The 14,066-nt window shown below is 45.2% G+C and overlaps 1 long non-coding RNA gene across 20 annotated transcripts; it reads right to left on the bottom strand.

Annotated features, from left to right (window-relative positions):
• Nucleotides 1-7,061: 7,061 nt before the first annotated feature.
• On the bottom strand, nucleotides 7,062-13,498 carry LOC123043476 (uncharacterized). 20 transcript variants are annotated; one of them, XR_006419235.1, is made up of 9 exons: nucleotides 13,084-13,487; nucleotides 12,697-12,966; nucleotides 11,501-11,610; nucleotides 10,754-10,811; nucleotides 10,510-10,631; nucleotides 10,273-10,438; nucleotides 8,941-9,189; nucleotides 8,297-8,412; nucleotides 7,062-7,516 (listed from the first exon to the last, which is right to left on the bottom strand). It is a non-coding gene; the product is annotated as an uncharacterized lncRNA (long non-coding RNA). The 20 variants fall into 20 exon arrangements; XR_006419234.1 differs by having other exon boundaries at nucleotides 11,501-11,562; nucleotides 13,084-13,486; XR_006419230.1 differs by having other exon boundaries at nucleotides 11,501-11,572; nucleotides 13,084-13,485.
• Between the last annotated feature and the right edge of the window lie 568 nt (nucleotides 13,499-14,066).

The following is a 14,066-nucleotide window of genomic DNA, read 5'->3' as shown; positions in this document are numbered from 1 at the left end:
AGGTACAGTATAAAGCGTACAATCTGATGAGAGGTTTGGACTAACTCTGGGCATGAATGATTGTTGATTTGACTTCGTAGTGAAGCTGTCTGAAGTGGAAAGGGCTCATGTGCCTATGATCATTTGGCGAAACTGGTAAACCCGAGATATCGGTGCAGGGGGGAGCTGCCTGCGCCCATTGAAGCAACTTGGAAGTTTCTTCAGAGTTATATATGTCTTCCCAGGAGCAGATTTCGTCGAACGATGGAATACAGGTGAAGCAGAGTTATATACGTTTCTGATCTAGTTGAATTCCGCAACGCCGGATTTCATGTATTCCACCATAAGGGCAACGATGGTGATGATCTCGCCGCCGTTGCTCAGCTGTCTGGCATGAGAATCTGGCCTGCACCGGAATCCTACGTAGAACAGAATCTCGAACCACACTTGGGTGATCAGCTCCAGCATGTTGGCATCAGGTGTTTCCAGCTCTTTGCTAATCAGCGTCGTGCCAAGCTGACATGCTCTGTCAAATGTTTCATTCTCTATGATTGTATCAACATTGTCTTCGATTGTATCAGCATTCCTGGCAGGCTGAGTTCGCTCAGTGATGAGTGGATCTCCATGGCCCTGTATTAACTTGATCAAATCCTCCGCTGAGCTGTAGTCGAGATGGTAGATCACCTTGTTGCACAGTTCAATATACCTTTGGCGACTAGCATTGTCAGGCAGCATGTAGGGACGTGCGGCGAGCAGGAACATCATGTAGTTGGAGAGCTCATGAGTCACCTTTGCAAGATGCGGCAGGCTTTTGCGTTCCGCTTTGTACCAGCTGAGATAGACATGAGTGGCGATGTGCCAGACCAGGATGCTTTCGTCCAGCTCAGTGTCCACACTCCAGGCTAGCAACTCCTCATACAAACCCCTCTTCTTCAGAGCCGCCCTGCCCCGTGAGTTTTGGATGTGGTCTGGGCTCTCTTTGTCGACGCCCACACTTTCCTTCACTTGTTTCTTCAGCAGCTGACTGAAATATGTAGAGACGGGGACAGACGAAGACGCATAAACCAGTGTGTTCCACCAGTCCTCCCGTCCCATCCATCTCGCGATTTTGCTGCTTCGGCTGTCCTTGCAGTGGCTGCCCCATGGTGCCCGACCAGTACCTTGTCTGTATTCCTACTTCTCTTATTGCATTTCTGACGAGCTCTCCACATACAAATGCAGGATAAATTAAACAAAGCAATCCTGTACAAACAATAGAGCGACCACCACCAGTTACTGCAATTATTTGCTGGAGTGTCCAGCTGGAGCACATGGCCCTCAGCGCTGATGTGATCTCCAGGACGACCGCAGCCACAGCCGGTTGTCCTCGATGGAGTAGGCGGTAATGTTGTCCTGGCCACCAAGGTGCAGTAGTAGGAATGGAGCCCACAACACCACCAGCTCGTGCTCCCGCGGCAACCTGCTGGTCACCGACATATGGCCCAGAGTGTATATAGCCGTCGTGTCAGCCAGTAGGTATGCTGACCACACGACGACCCTTACCACTCCGGAGTCTTTGCGACGGCGGATCTCCGCCGTGATGAGGAGAATCACCTGCAGTGCAAAACTCAGCAGCACAAGCATCTGGACCCCCCACTCTTTCCAGAACGCCATTGCTTCCCCACTGAAATAGGCAAGAACGACGGCAGCGACATTTCAAGCACGCTTGCAAAACTTGATGCAAAGAAAGCTTATGCGAACTATTTTTGGACAAATGCGAATACGAGTATTCAGCCAAGAATACTAAGACTGACATGGCTTAATACTAAAACTTACGCAAAGAAAGCTACTAATGCGAACTTCTTTCTGGACAAAAGCTAATGTTTAGTCAAGGATATTAAGACTTACATGGCTTAATGTGCCGGAGAAGTGATGTCGACCGATGAGTTGATCCACCGGCTCAACGCGGGAAGCAGCTAGCAGAGAAGACCAGCAGAAGGAGGATCAAGAAATGAGATCCAGAGTTGAGTTGCGGGATGGATTTCTCCAGCAGCCTGATAATACAATGCGGCGCGTGATGTGTTGTATGTATGCACACCACTCCCACACTACGCAACCATAAACTATACGGATCCACGTGAGAACTAGGAAAGAGAGTGACCCCGAGCTAGCTAGTGTTCGTCTCAGTCTTCCCTTGCGTGAAGACAGTAGTCTCGTTATGAGCAAAAGAAAAACTATAACGCAAAAGGTCGCTAACTCTCTATCCTAGGTGGGATCTCACGCCTCCGCTGCGCGCGAATATTATGGCGTGGATAAAGAAACTAAAATAGGATATTTGCGCAATATTGTCATGTAAGCGACAGAAAATTTGTGACTGGATGGTAGTTGTTGTTTTGAGCTGGGATGGTACTTATTTGCAAGCTGCAGAAAGTTTATCCGACATTTAGAAGCAGAAATTTGTGTGGTAGTTCTCTTTTTCTGTACGGATTTAGTGTCTGTATCGGCTTTCGTCTGTTTTTTTCAATTAACCCGGCAATTCTATTCTTCTAATATGAAATGGCAGAGCTCTTGCGTTTGCTTCAGCAAGCATTACAAAAAAGTTTAGAAGCAGAAAAATGTACAAATTTTAACCTAGCTAGTAGCCATATCGTGTGAATGTTACCTTTTGAAAGATTTGTTTTCCTTCCCAGATATGGATCTGTATACTTAACAAAGATTAGAACGAAATTGCTCTTGTGAGCTCGAGCTCACATGCACCCTTGGTACAGTAAAAACAGAAAAATATTTAAATTTTGCCAACAAACATCGCTGTGTTTTTCATATGCGTGCAAAACTTCCGTGACAAAATGACATTCATGCAGGTCACGGCAAACAAAAAAAAAACCGATGCTCCAAGAACAATTTTTTATCATGATTTTGTTTTTTTGCCGAGACCTACTCTCTACCACAGGTGGAATATCACGCTCCGCTGCCGACGAATATTGTGTTGTGGATTAAAAATAATAATATAGGATATTTGCAACATATCATGCTGCAAGAGCATCTACAACCGGACTTGGCAAATCTTGCCCCCCCCCACCCCCATACGCCTGAGGTGCGTACGCGGACAACACCCGCCGGCCCCTCATATGTTGAGCCGCACATCCACATACCTCAAATGCCGATCATCGAATCCCTGCAATCCATGCACATCGGTCATATGATACAAATTGTCGGAATTCAATAGTTCAAAACAAAACAAAGTAAATCATAATTCACCAAACCGGACATGCCAAAATGAAATCCATGTTCGGGCGTGACGGACGGCTCGCTTGTCAGATCACTGGCCAGACGCCATCCATGTCGCCTACTCCGCGCCCATGCTTGCGTCCTGCTCTGCATGCATACTTGCCGCATGCTTGGTCTACATCCGGGCTGTCTGCTTCGCCTCATCCTGGCCGCATAGATGGTGCCCGAATGAGCTGGACGAGTCACATACGTCCACCGCCGGCATCTGCGTGGGCGGAAAGCTCCCCGGAATGGCCCAGCCGGCCGTCGGATCCTCCTCTGTCCCAACATGGTCGGACGGTGTAATCCGCATCGACGCTTGGATGGAAGGTGTGTGGGTTTCCGGGGGGGAGGGGGGGCAGCTACTCGCTCATGTCCGCACCTCTCTAGCTACCGGTGTCGGCGCATCTTTCGGGCGACATTTTCCGCCTTGCACGAGGATGTCGAGGAAGGGACGCCGATGGACAAGAAGGATTGTGTCTCCGTCGCGATGGATGGGGACGGGCTGGACGATATGTACGGTGGTGGATCAGGACTGGTGATGACGATGGGGAGCAAGGGTGGTGGATGGTGAGGGCTCGGGCAAGGTTGCAGGGCGGCGGGAGGAGGAGGAGGACGAAGGGTTTGGTGGATTTGGTGCAATTGGCGGTGGGGTCGGGCTGCCGGCCGGTCTGACATGCCGGCCACCCTATATTCGTTCAATATTTGGGCTGGATATGAGGGGTGCCGGTCGGTCCGGGCATTTGAGGCCCGTTTAAGGAGCTCGTCTGAGTCGAAATTTCGTGACTGGTCAGTGATCACGCGGCCCATTCGGACGTTTGAGGCGGCTTTGGGGCGCCCTGTTGTGTAAATCGGTAATCCAAAAATCAATTAGCAAAACTGATTTTGTTAAAATCCTGCTACAAACTAGTTTTCCATATACCGCCTGCTATCCAAACAACCAGACACAAGCGCTCATATACACGCGCATACACTCACCCCTATGAACGCACACACGCACACCCTACCCCTATGAGCACCTCCAAAAGACTGAGCCGGCATATCATCTTGAGATTTACGAAGTCACCATGGGCATCCTGAAATAAATCCAGGAATAAATGCGAGCACCAGGATTTAAACCCTGGTGGGCTGAGGATACCACAGTCCCTCTAACCATCCAACCACAGGTTGGTTCGCCACAACGTATACAAAATTAATCTGACGTTTAGAAGCAGAAAACTGCACATACGTCAACTTACACTACTGGAATCTCCGATTTCCAGTGACATGAAAACTCGGCAAATGCAGTTTCCCACTTGGCAGAGAGACTCAGTCCGAACCCTTTAGCCAAAGCCCACTTTGCGAGGATCGTCTGTCAGGGACTCGGCAAATTGTTTGTCAAGCCCTAAGTGGGTTACTCACCAAAAAGGCACTTGATGACGGGCCGGACGGAGACGTCAGCAGCAACGTGGCATGACACTTTGTCGAGAGCCTTCCAGAGATAACCAGCGAACTCAGAGCATGGCACGGGGCGGTGGGTTGAGGAGGAGGAGCGGCAACATGGGGGGGAGGGGGGGGGGGGGGGGGGGGGGGGGGGGGGGGTTGCGGCTGCTTGTGAAGGAGAAGCGGTGGCGACATGTGAGGAGAGGGAGGCCGGGATGCATGACGGCGGCGCACGGGCTTTGCAAAATAGAAACGTGCAGCTGTTCGTGGGGAAATTTTTGGTTAAGTCTCCCCACTCGCGAAAGTTATACCGAGTACAAAAATGAATCAACTCGGTAGAAGTGGACAGATCTATGTCATGTCAAGAACACTTTTCCGAGATCCCGAAACAAAGATCTCGGGACATTGTCCAGATCTAGGTGAAGACACCTTTCACGAGAGCACGAAATAAAGATCTCGGCAAACTAACTATTTTCCCAAAATTACCTTTGCTCTATTTTATTTTATCATTTTTTCGTAACATTATTTGCACAGGTTAAAACAAGCATATATCAAATTCAATGTGTCTGACACTCCCCAAGCGGTTTCGTCTTTCGATGACGCGCCCATCCTTAGGGCCCGCTCGACCCGCAGCAAGAGGGGATAGCCCATGGTTAATCCCTCTTTTTTTGTGTTACGGTAGGTCATGACTAACCGACCAACGGAGAAGGGGCTCCACACACCTTGACAAACCGGATGCATCCCGGCTCGAAAGCTAGATCATTGGTGAAGAAAGTCCCGTTTCCACACAACTTTCATGAAATCGTATGCGAGATGCCCTTGGATTTTTAACATGGCTTCGCAACAGCGCGTCATGTCTCACGACTTTGGGCTCCCGTGAATTTCCATGGATTTAAACGGATGCTGAGGATTTCAAGGTTGTTGATCCGAAGGGTAGTTGGAGGAACATCGGCAACAGTACCAGCAACAACCTTACAAAACGGCTGGTGGAAGGCGCTAGTGGCTACTCCGCGTCGGCAAAGAAGCTAAAGTGCTAACAATGTTAAGATGAACGGCAACGCAGCTGCCTCTTCAAAAAAAAAAGCCTAGGGTTTTATTATGCCTCCTGCTGCGGCGCCGTCGGTCCGCCTCGTCTCCGATGGACTTAGGTCCATGTCATGATGGATCCCGACCCTTATCGGTGAGAGGGATCCGTCCTTAGATGTGCCTTCGAATTTTGTTAGGGTTTGTGTTCGAGTTAGGAAGACAATACGGCGGCGCCTCCCTGAAGATGGAATAAGGTTCTCCCCGCCTAGCCCTCATCCCAGTGGTGCGCCTAGTATTGTCGGTGGGCGTGTGGAGATGTGTCTCCGGCGGATCTGTCCATGCTGGATTTGCTCGGATCTAGTCGTATTTCATCTACGTTTGTGCGTCATCAAGTTGGATCCTTCCGATCTACGCTAGTTTTAATGGCGGCGATTTTTGTTCTGGTGCGCTGGTCCTATGGGGCCTTAACACTACGATTTTCCGACTGTCTACTACAACAAGTTTTGCCCGGATCCGGCAAGGGAGGGGCGATGACGACGGCGTGCGTTTGACTCGCTTCAGTGCTTGTAGTCGTCTAGTGGCGGAGCTTGAGCCAAATATATGGGGGGGGGGGGGGGGGGGGGGAGGGGGGGCATGCGCTAGAGGGGGGGGGGCAAAATGGCCCAAGTTGGCCTCCTTGAAGCTCCGCCACTGTAGTCATCGCTATGTGGTCTACGGATCTGGATGTATTTCTTTATTGTTTCGGGTATTTGTTGGTACTGCCATGATTGAAGATAAATGGATAGGAAGTTTTCTCAAACAAAAAACTAAAGTGCTAGAACTGGCTGGGTCAAATTTTCTGATCTTTTTATTTGGAGTAGTTATATGACTTGGTACATGCGAGAGAAGTTTACAATAGCAAGAGTGGTGCAGAGATTTAGATGAAAAGGTGAAGGGAAGGTTGAACATCTTTTAGTTGATAGCGATGTGACCAAAAATGGAAACTGGTTGAGTCGTAGTTGTATCTTTTTTCCTTTTATTTTCTTGCAAAGCTCTCTTGAAGTCGAGAAACTTGTGTAATGCTGATATCATGATATCCAATTGGAATTGGAGGTCAAGTTAATGGTACGGGATGAAAACAGAATTTTCAGAACAGTCGCAGTGAGCATGCATAACTTGATCATTTAGCAATAACTAGATGACTCGTTGCGCCAATGGCGCAAAGGCCGAGAGGGAGCCAAGTATTGTGAGAATATTTAGACACCCAAGTCGAAAACCAAATGTGACCAACACTCCCGCATCCTCTGCTTGGAAGCCACCTTTTCTCACAGGATCTAACATAGATACATGATTTTTCAAGAGGAAATTTCAGAGAAAATATAAAACATGGAAGGTTTTAAGTTGTACTATTGAGACCATACCATCATATCTTCATTTAGTTTCTTTGGAAATCTAAAGGTCTAAGAGGATGGTACATGTGAGAAGCTGTGAATTCACAAAAAAAACTAAACTAACTTCCAAACAAACATTTCAAGTTTAGAAGCCACAAAGAAGCAGCCTAGATCTCTCGTTGTAGTGCAGGTACATGTCCTTAATCCTACATCCACATCCCATAATTTTTCAACACCTAAATCCACGAAATCCAACTGGAGGAAATCATGGCAGAAACATGCACCGTGGCTTACGTCTCCAAGAAGGACTTCTCGGCATTCTTGTGCAGGTTGGACACAACAATCCTCGCTGCGAGCTGCAGAAGAACCACACAGGCACCTTCCTTCACCTTGCCCTTGGGGAGGAGGGGGGCAACACTTGCAGCACCGCGACAAGGCTTGCTCCGAGTGTAATCATCAACATTCTTAGATACCTAAACAAACAATCAAAAAAGAACAGGCTATAAGCAATCAAAAAAGAGGAATTATACAGCCTCAAAAATATATACGCATGAAATAATATTATTCATTTGATAATTAGTCCCAAACATAGATATGACCCAGCCGCTTCTCTAGGAGTCCCATACGATCCGAGTTTAAATTTCAACAATATTTTTCCAGCCCATATAGCACACAATATTTATGTATGCGTCTCAGAATGGAAAGAAGCTTAAATCCCAGTCCCAATACAGCCAAAACTACATCGAGATACATTTCGTCAACGAATCACAGAAGTGTAAGGCTAAGATTAAATTATAAAGACTATATCCCTCCTTCTCCACCAAAATGTGGCCACATTCATGCTTTGTCATCCCTTAACTAAATTTCAGACCATTTGAAGATCACAACCAAATTTACTTTCTTAGAAACACCACCATGTAGCATTCTAATACAAAACATGCTCTTACATTGGTATGCCCAGGATTAGATCTCCTTAAACCTTACTTTACAATGATACATCTCTAGGATATGAAACGGACAATCCTACTAAACATAATCATCATGTTTGTGAAAAAGATAAAGGATTATAACTAACTAATGCATGATGTTTATTGAACAATTAGCACCCGAATGCAAACCTAAGGGCCTCTGTGTAGCATGATAAGGAATAGGATATTAAATGTTCAATCTGATTCTTTTGCTATAAATAATGCCTCAAAGTAATACTATAAGAAAGGAACAAAATAGGAAGAGACGGGGTACCATGCTCTCACCTACAATAATTTCCTTCCATCTATGGGTTTTCCCTAGTACTGATCAAACCATCTTTAAATAGTAGTGCTGAACGCCAATTTTTGTTCAACACGCCAAGAGGACCCAAAAAATACACCTGCAAGCAATAAAAGATGGGTTAAAAGTTCACCCATCTAAGCAGGTATCCAACCAAAATCAGAAACAAAGATATAGGATGGTCTAATTCCTTCATGATATCGGCGAACCAGATTAGAGCAGATTGACAGGAGTATCAATACCTCAGAACTAAACATACCAAAGTAAAAATAAAAATACTTTATCAGCACATTCTTTCTACCAAATAATTGCATAAGGTCATCGAACCACGCTGGTTTAAACAGGGCACATGGTTCAAAGTAAGAAATGGGAGGGGATGCTCCTGGCTGCTAAAGCAGACATAATTACTAAAACCAAACATTAAGCATACTGAAATAAGTAAGTTCTGTTTTCAATAGAATTCGTGAGATTATTCCATTCTCAAGCAAGTGCACATATGCAGAACACCTTTTCAGTGAAGCACAATGGAATACATGATCGAGGCAAGATTATAAATAAAATAAAAGGACAACCAACGAAAATATTTGCAACAAAATTATTCCAACAATATGGATCATTAGTAAATTACCTGCATCATGTATCCCTTGGCTTCCTCTGCAAACGCCTGCTAAAGCAGAGTAGAGAGGTACCAAGTAGCTTACTTTTTTGCAAGACACACAAGCAAGTGTGAAGCTGCACAAGAAGATACCTTAGAAAAGCCGTCAATGGAGCCGGTCTGAGCGAGCCAAAGAAGTGTGTGACCTTCCGGTGGCCATCATACGGGTGGGGTCCTCCTCACGGAAGCGAATCCTCGTGGTGCCGTTATCGCCTGCTAGGCCTGGGGTGCAAAAAAGTTAGCGCGGCGGAAAAGAAGGGTGATGCTGTAGCGGACGACGAGACTGGGTCTAAATATTAATATGCATCATATTTCATATTGGCAAAAAGGAGATAGAAATGTAGCAGCCTGGCATAACTAACTATCTATACTAATTATTGTCGGATGATTGCATATAATCACTCATCATGGTAACCGACAGACGGAATGATGGAATGAGAGGAGAAATATGTTTAGTGAAATAGAGTAAGAGAGAGAAACTTGAAAGAAAAAAAAACTCAGCCCTTGCAAATGAAAAACATCATATAAAAAGGATAATCACCAATCAGGCGATTTGTAAGATATGAGCTTGTTGTTGTGATTATCACAAATCTAGTTGATGGATGATTGGAATCAGCTATTTCACTGAATAAACAATGGTCATGGCAAAGTTTCACTGACGGGAATCAGCTACAATCACAGAAATGTTTATGACTGGTCTTACACAAGCAGCAAGCTTCAGTTTCGCTCACTGGAATAAGGGATTTGTATATCTATGCGACTATGCCATGTGTATTGCACACTTTATTTAGACAAGCATGCAAGGAAAATATATTCATGGCACAATTTCATTTTTGTGCCCTGAAGAGAGGTAGTCAAGTCTGCTGTCCAGAACAGAGATGACCATATGTATCAAGAATGGTGAGGTATGGAGAAAATACACTCTCTCAGGAACACATGCAGGTTGGTGTTTGTTTTCCTGCATTTTATTTCTTTTACCTGAACTAAAGATAATACTATGACATCTACTATTAACGGAATTAACCAACGGCAGCCTGCTCTCTGATTTCGAAGTTACATGTTTCAATTCTTCTGTAACATATGCGCTTTATTCAGACAAGCACATGAATATGCGCTTTATTCAGACAAGCACACGAACAAGACAATCATCGAAATAGTATTATGTTCTCATCAATGGTGCTTAAGTTGCTATGTGCATTCTTCTCAACTCAGAGATATGCATGTACAGAGGTTGGTTTTAGATCAATTGATAATCACCTGAACTAACTACAGTACACGGTCTGTAAATCAAGATTGGGAACATACCATGAACATGATTTGTGTAGTATTTATCTGGCTGGTACCCCACACACACACGATCTGCTGTTGTTGCAGGAACTCATGGGCAAGGAGGGTAGGCACACATGCTTGCTGGAGCTCCATGTCTGACCGGTTGAGGCCCAGCTACAATTTCAGGCTCCTGATGACCATCCTAAGAACACAAAATGAACAGATCAATCACCATGCACATGTGGAACTAAAGGAAATTGAGGTACATATTACCTTCTGTGGTGGCGTCTTTGGGCATTTTGTCAGATGAAAGTGACACTGCCGCTGATGCTACTAATTGTACAGTGTATTCCTGAAGATTGTTTTAAGAAATGGAAGCGGCCTTTTGTTTATTCCTGGACATGTGACATCAAGCGTATAACAAAATTGGGTTATTTCTGTCGAGGATGTCGGACCATATGTAGTGAATTATGACAACCAGTAAGAAATCATTATCTAAAAAATGCAGAGGCAATACCATAATAATAGATTAGTATTGGCCATCCCCGAATGGCACCTGGGTAAACCAGAAGAACCTAGAAGTGAAAGAGAAGTTCATACACTTCCTCTTGGGTAGGCCAGAGGAAAGAAACATCAAAGGCGTCACACAGAAAGAAAGCTTTTGATGAAAAATATGATGGGGAGGCGCCTCGCTACCGGTTGTACCGAGCTTCTGATAAATAGGGCGATAGGGAAGCATGGTGCTACTGATAGGACACGAGCAATGGGAGGTCCATTGGCAAGAAGCAAGTAGCACATTGTAAAGGAAAAATAACCACAAAGGAGACTAACTAAAGAAACTTGACGATGAAAAAAGAACTGCTACAACAAAAGAAACATTTCTAATCATTTGAACTGTGGGCCTGTTTATATGAAGAATAAGCATCACCAAAGGAAACAACAGATCAAGAAAGAAAACCAAAAGAACTGCAGGCCTGGTTAGGCGCCGGACTGTAGAGCATAAACACATGTTACTACAATTAAATCTTTGTCGCTGAAAAATAAGTAAAAGAAAAGAATGCCCATTATGGAACCATTTTCGAAATTATGACATGTCTCATTGTTTTAATGTTGGGCGAGTGCACTGCTTGTCTGCTTCTTTACAAAAGTTAAACTGATAATGTTATCCTTGCAAGTAAACTCCATGAATCACATAAGCCTTGGTAAGTAACGTTTTAGAAGCAAACATGAGGAAACTGCTTGGGAACGGGTTAAAAATAATTACCTTCAGCAAAAATCAATGTTTCAGCATCCGTGTTGATTCTTGTACACTGAGATTCACAAATTCTGGGACATTCTACGAGTAAATCATCCATACCCAATATATATCAAATACTTCCACATGAAAATGAAGAACAAAAAAATATGGCACAAATCATCCATTAATAAAGCTTAAAACATGATAGATGGTGATAAAAGTATGTCAGATTGACAATAAATAATAGATAATTCCATGGGCACCCACTGTCGTTGGGACTATCAAATTAAAATTTCATATCTATCAGAAAACTAAAGGTTGAGGGCCTCCTAAATACGAAGAAAGGACATGTGCGAAGAGGCCATATATGCTGATTAAGAAAACACACTTTTTAGCAAGCAGACTCCTTCATTTGACGACCAGGATGTGGGGGCATGGTCATGGGATTTGGGCTCAGGAGCAGGCTACAGAGGCTCCTGTAGGATCAAAACAAATAGAAGCGTTTCTTGCATGTTTTACTGTTTGGTTATTCGGTAACTCTAAAGTAATTCAAAATCCAACAGCAAACTGATGTATGTGGTTGCTATAGTATGCATTGGCATGCTCCATTTGCTCGCTGCAAATCCAAACTTAGCACTCACATAATTTGTCTTTCTTCCTTCCCTACAAATTCTTCTACCAACAAAAGAACTTATAGGCATAGAAATAAGTAAATAACCGCCTTTTTTAGTTGATCTTATCAATTCGGCACACATGACCAATTAACTTCAAAAATCCTAGAACAAGTAGAGGTATCAGGTATCTGTAGGAGAAAGAGAGGGGAAACACGAACCGTTCAGTTTCTTTGGTAAAATGCATCAACCACTTGTCTTGCACAGCCAACAGAAGAACACACACACAATAATTCTCAAGACTAAATATGATAACCAGTGACATTAAAAAACTGAGACAATGCTCACCAGTCACCAATAAGGAGCTGAGGCGGCAACTAAACTTCTGTTTTTCACTACATCTAAACTAACTTTTATTTGCTTAATGGGATATATGTCAAATAAAACATTTACACAAGTTGTACAAAGAAGCAGTGCATCAACCACTCGGCTTTCACAACCTAGAGCAGAACACACACTAAGGCACAAAAATTCTCAAGATTAAATAACATAAACAAAGGCATCAAGAACTCGAGATGATATGATACTCAGCAATAAGGAGCTGAGATGCACCTGTGTCGTGCTATGGTCTATCCTTGTGATGATGCTGTTGTCATAGCCATAAGGCATGGGCATCCTTCGCTGAAACCATGGCTGCCATTGCTAAAATGCCCAACCTCTCACCTCCCTGACACAAGTGATAAAAAAAACATGTAAAAACTGAAAATAAAGCAGGAAGAGTGTGCAACGGGGAGGCAGAGGCCGCCGGATCCTTTCCCCTGCTGCTCCGGCCAGCTCGCGACCTCTACCTTCTGCTCCTCGCAATGGCCCTGCAACCAACAGCTTCATCCACGAAACAAGGGGAGGAAACGTGAGTGAGGGCAGGGGGGAAAGGTAGAGGGGCATTGCTGTTACAGGTTCAATAATAAAAAGAGGGAGCAGCAGGAAGGAAGGAGGAACCTGCGGGCGTGAGGGTTGCAGAGAGGCATCTCTACTCCAGCACGGTGTGAACGACAACGAGCCGGCGGCGCTCCCTCCTGGTGACCCTCTCCCTGGGCTCCATTTCCTTCCCCATCCGGCGGCGCCCCGCGGACTCGCCCCTGTTCGGCTGGAGAAGAACGGCCCCTGTTCGGCTGGAGAAGAACGGGATGGAGCAGATGCCTGCAGATCGAATCCAGCGCCGCTGCCGTCGCCGGGAAGCTCGCCTCCGCATCCGGGGCGGACGGATGCGCGCGGGGGGCGGCTGAGGTGGAAGGAGGAGTCGGAGTCGGCGGCTAGGGTTCTTGAGGTGGGAGGAGGGGGAGGGAGGAGGCGACTAAGGCGGGACACGGGCTACGCGGGCTCGTTTTCCCTTTTTCCCTTCGCTCGCTCGCTGTGGCGCGCGCGCACTGTTGCTTCCCTCATCGCTAGCGCACTGTTTATGGACGTAAAAAAGGAGACGTGGCCATGGCCGCTAGTAGGGCGAGTGGCTTCATCTTTTACTATGTAAATGTAAACTAGTGAACACTGCTGCATCCTCTGCAGTGTTCGGTGGAATTCTTGTGGTTATATCCCCTATAGGTTCCAACATGTCACGGCACTGTAGTTCTGTGTTTTTAATTCCCTAGTGCCTTTTAAACAAGTCTATTGTGCTCTTTCAAACTTCGGGCGTGTGCTCATCGATAGAGATTCAGTCATCCTGAAGATTGCTTTGACAAGTAATGAGAGCTGGATTGGTCAAGGAATGGTTATCATCTTCCTTGAAGCAAACTATTTGATGCTTACTCGATTGTGTCGTTCTAATCCCGAGATCAAGCAATACAAACTTCATGCATTTAACTGTCAACTTCTCGTTGGAGAGTAGCCATGTTGCATGTACTAAAAAGCCACATTTTTGTTTGTAGCACTCATTTTATAGTATTTCATCCTGAGAATTTACACACTAGTAAATTATGTACTCAGTA

Source organism: Triticum aestivum, chromosome 2B, assembly GCF_018294505.1.
Source record: "Triticum aestivum cultivar Chinese Spring chromosome 2B, IWGSC CS RefSeq v2.1, whole genome shotgun sequence".
NCBI classification, from domain to species: domain Eukaryota; kingdom Viridiplantae; phylum Streptophyta; class Magnoliopsida; order Poales; family Poaceae; genus Triticum; species Triticum aestivum.
The sequence above is the reverse complement of the archived record's forward strand: the minus strand, read 5'-3'. Positions and strand labels throughout refer to the sequence as shown.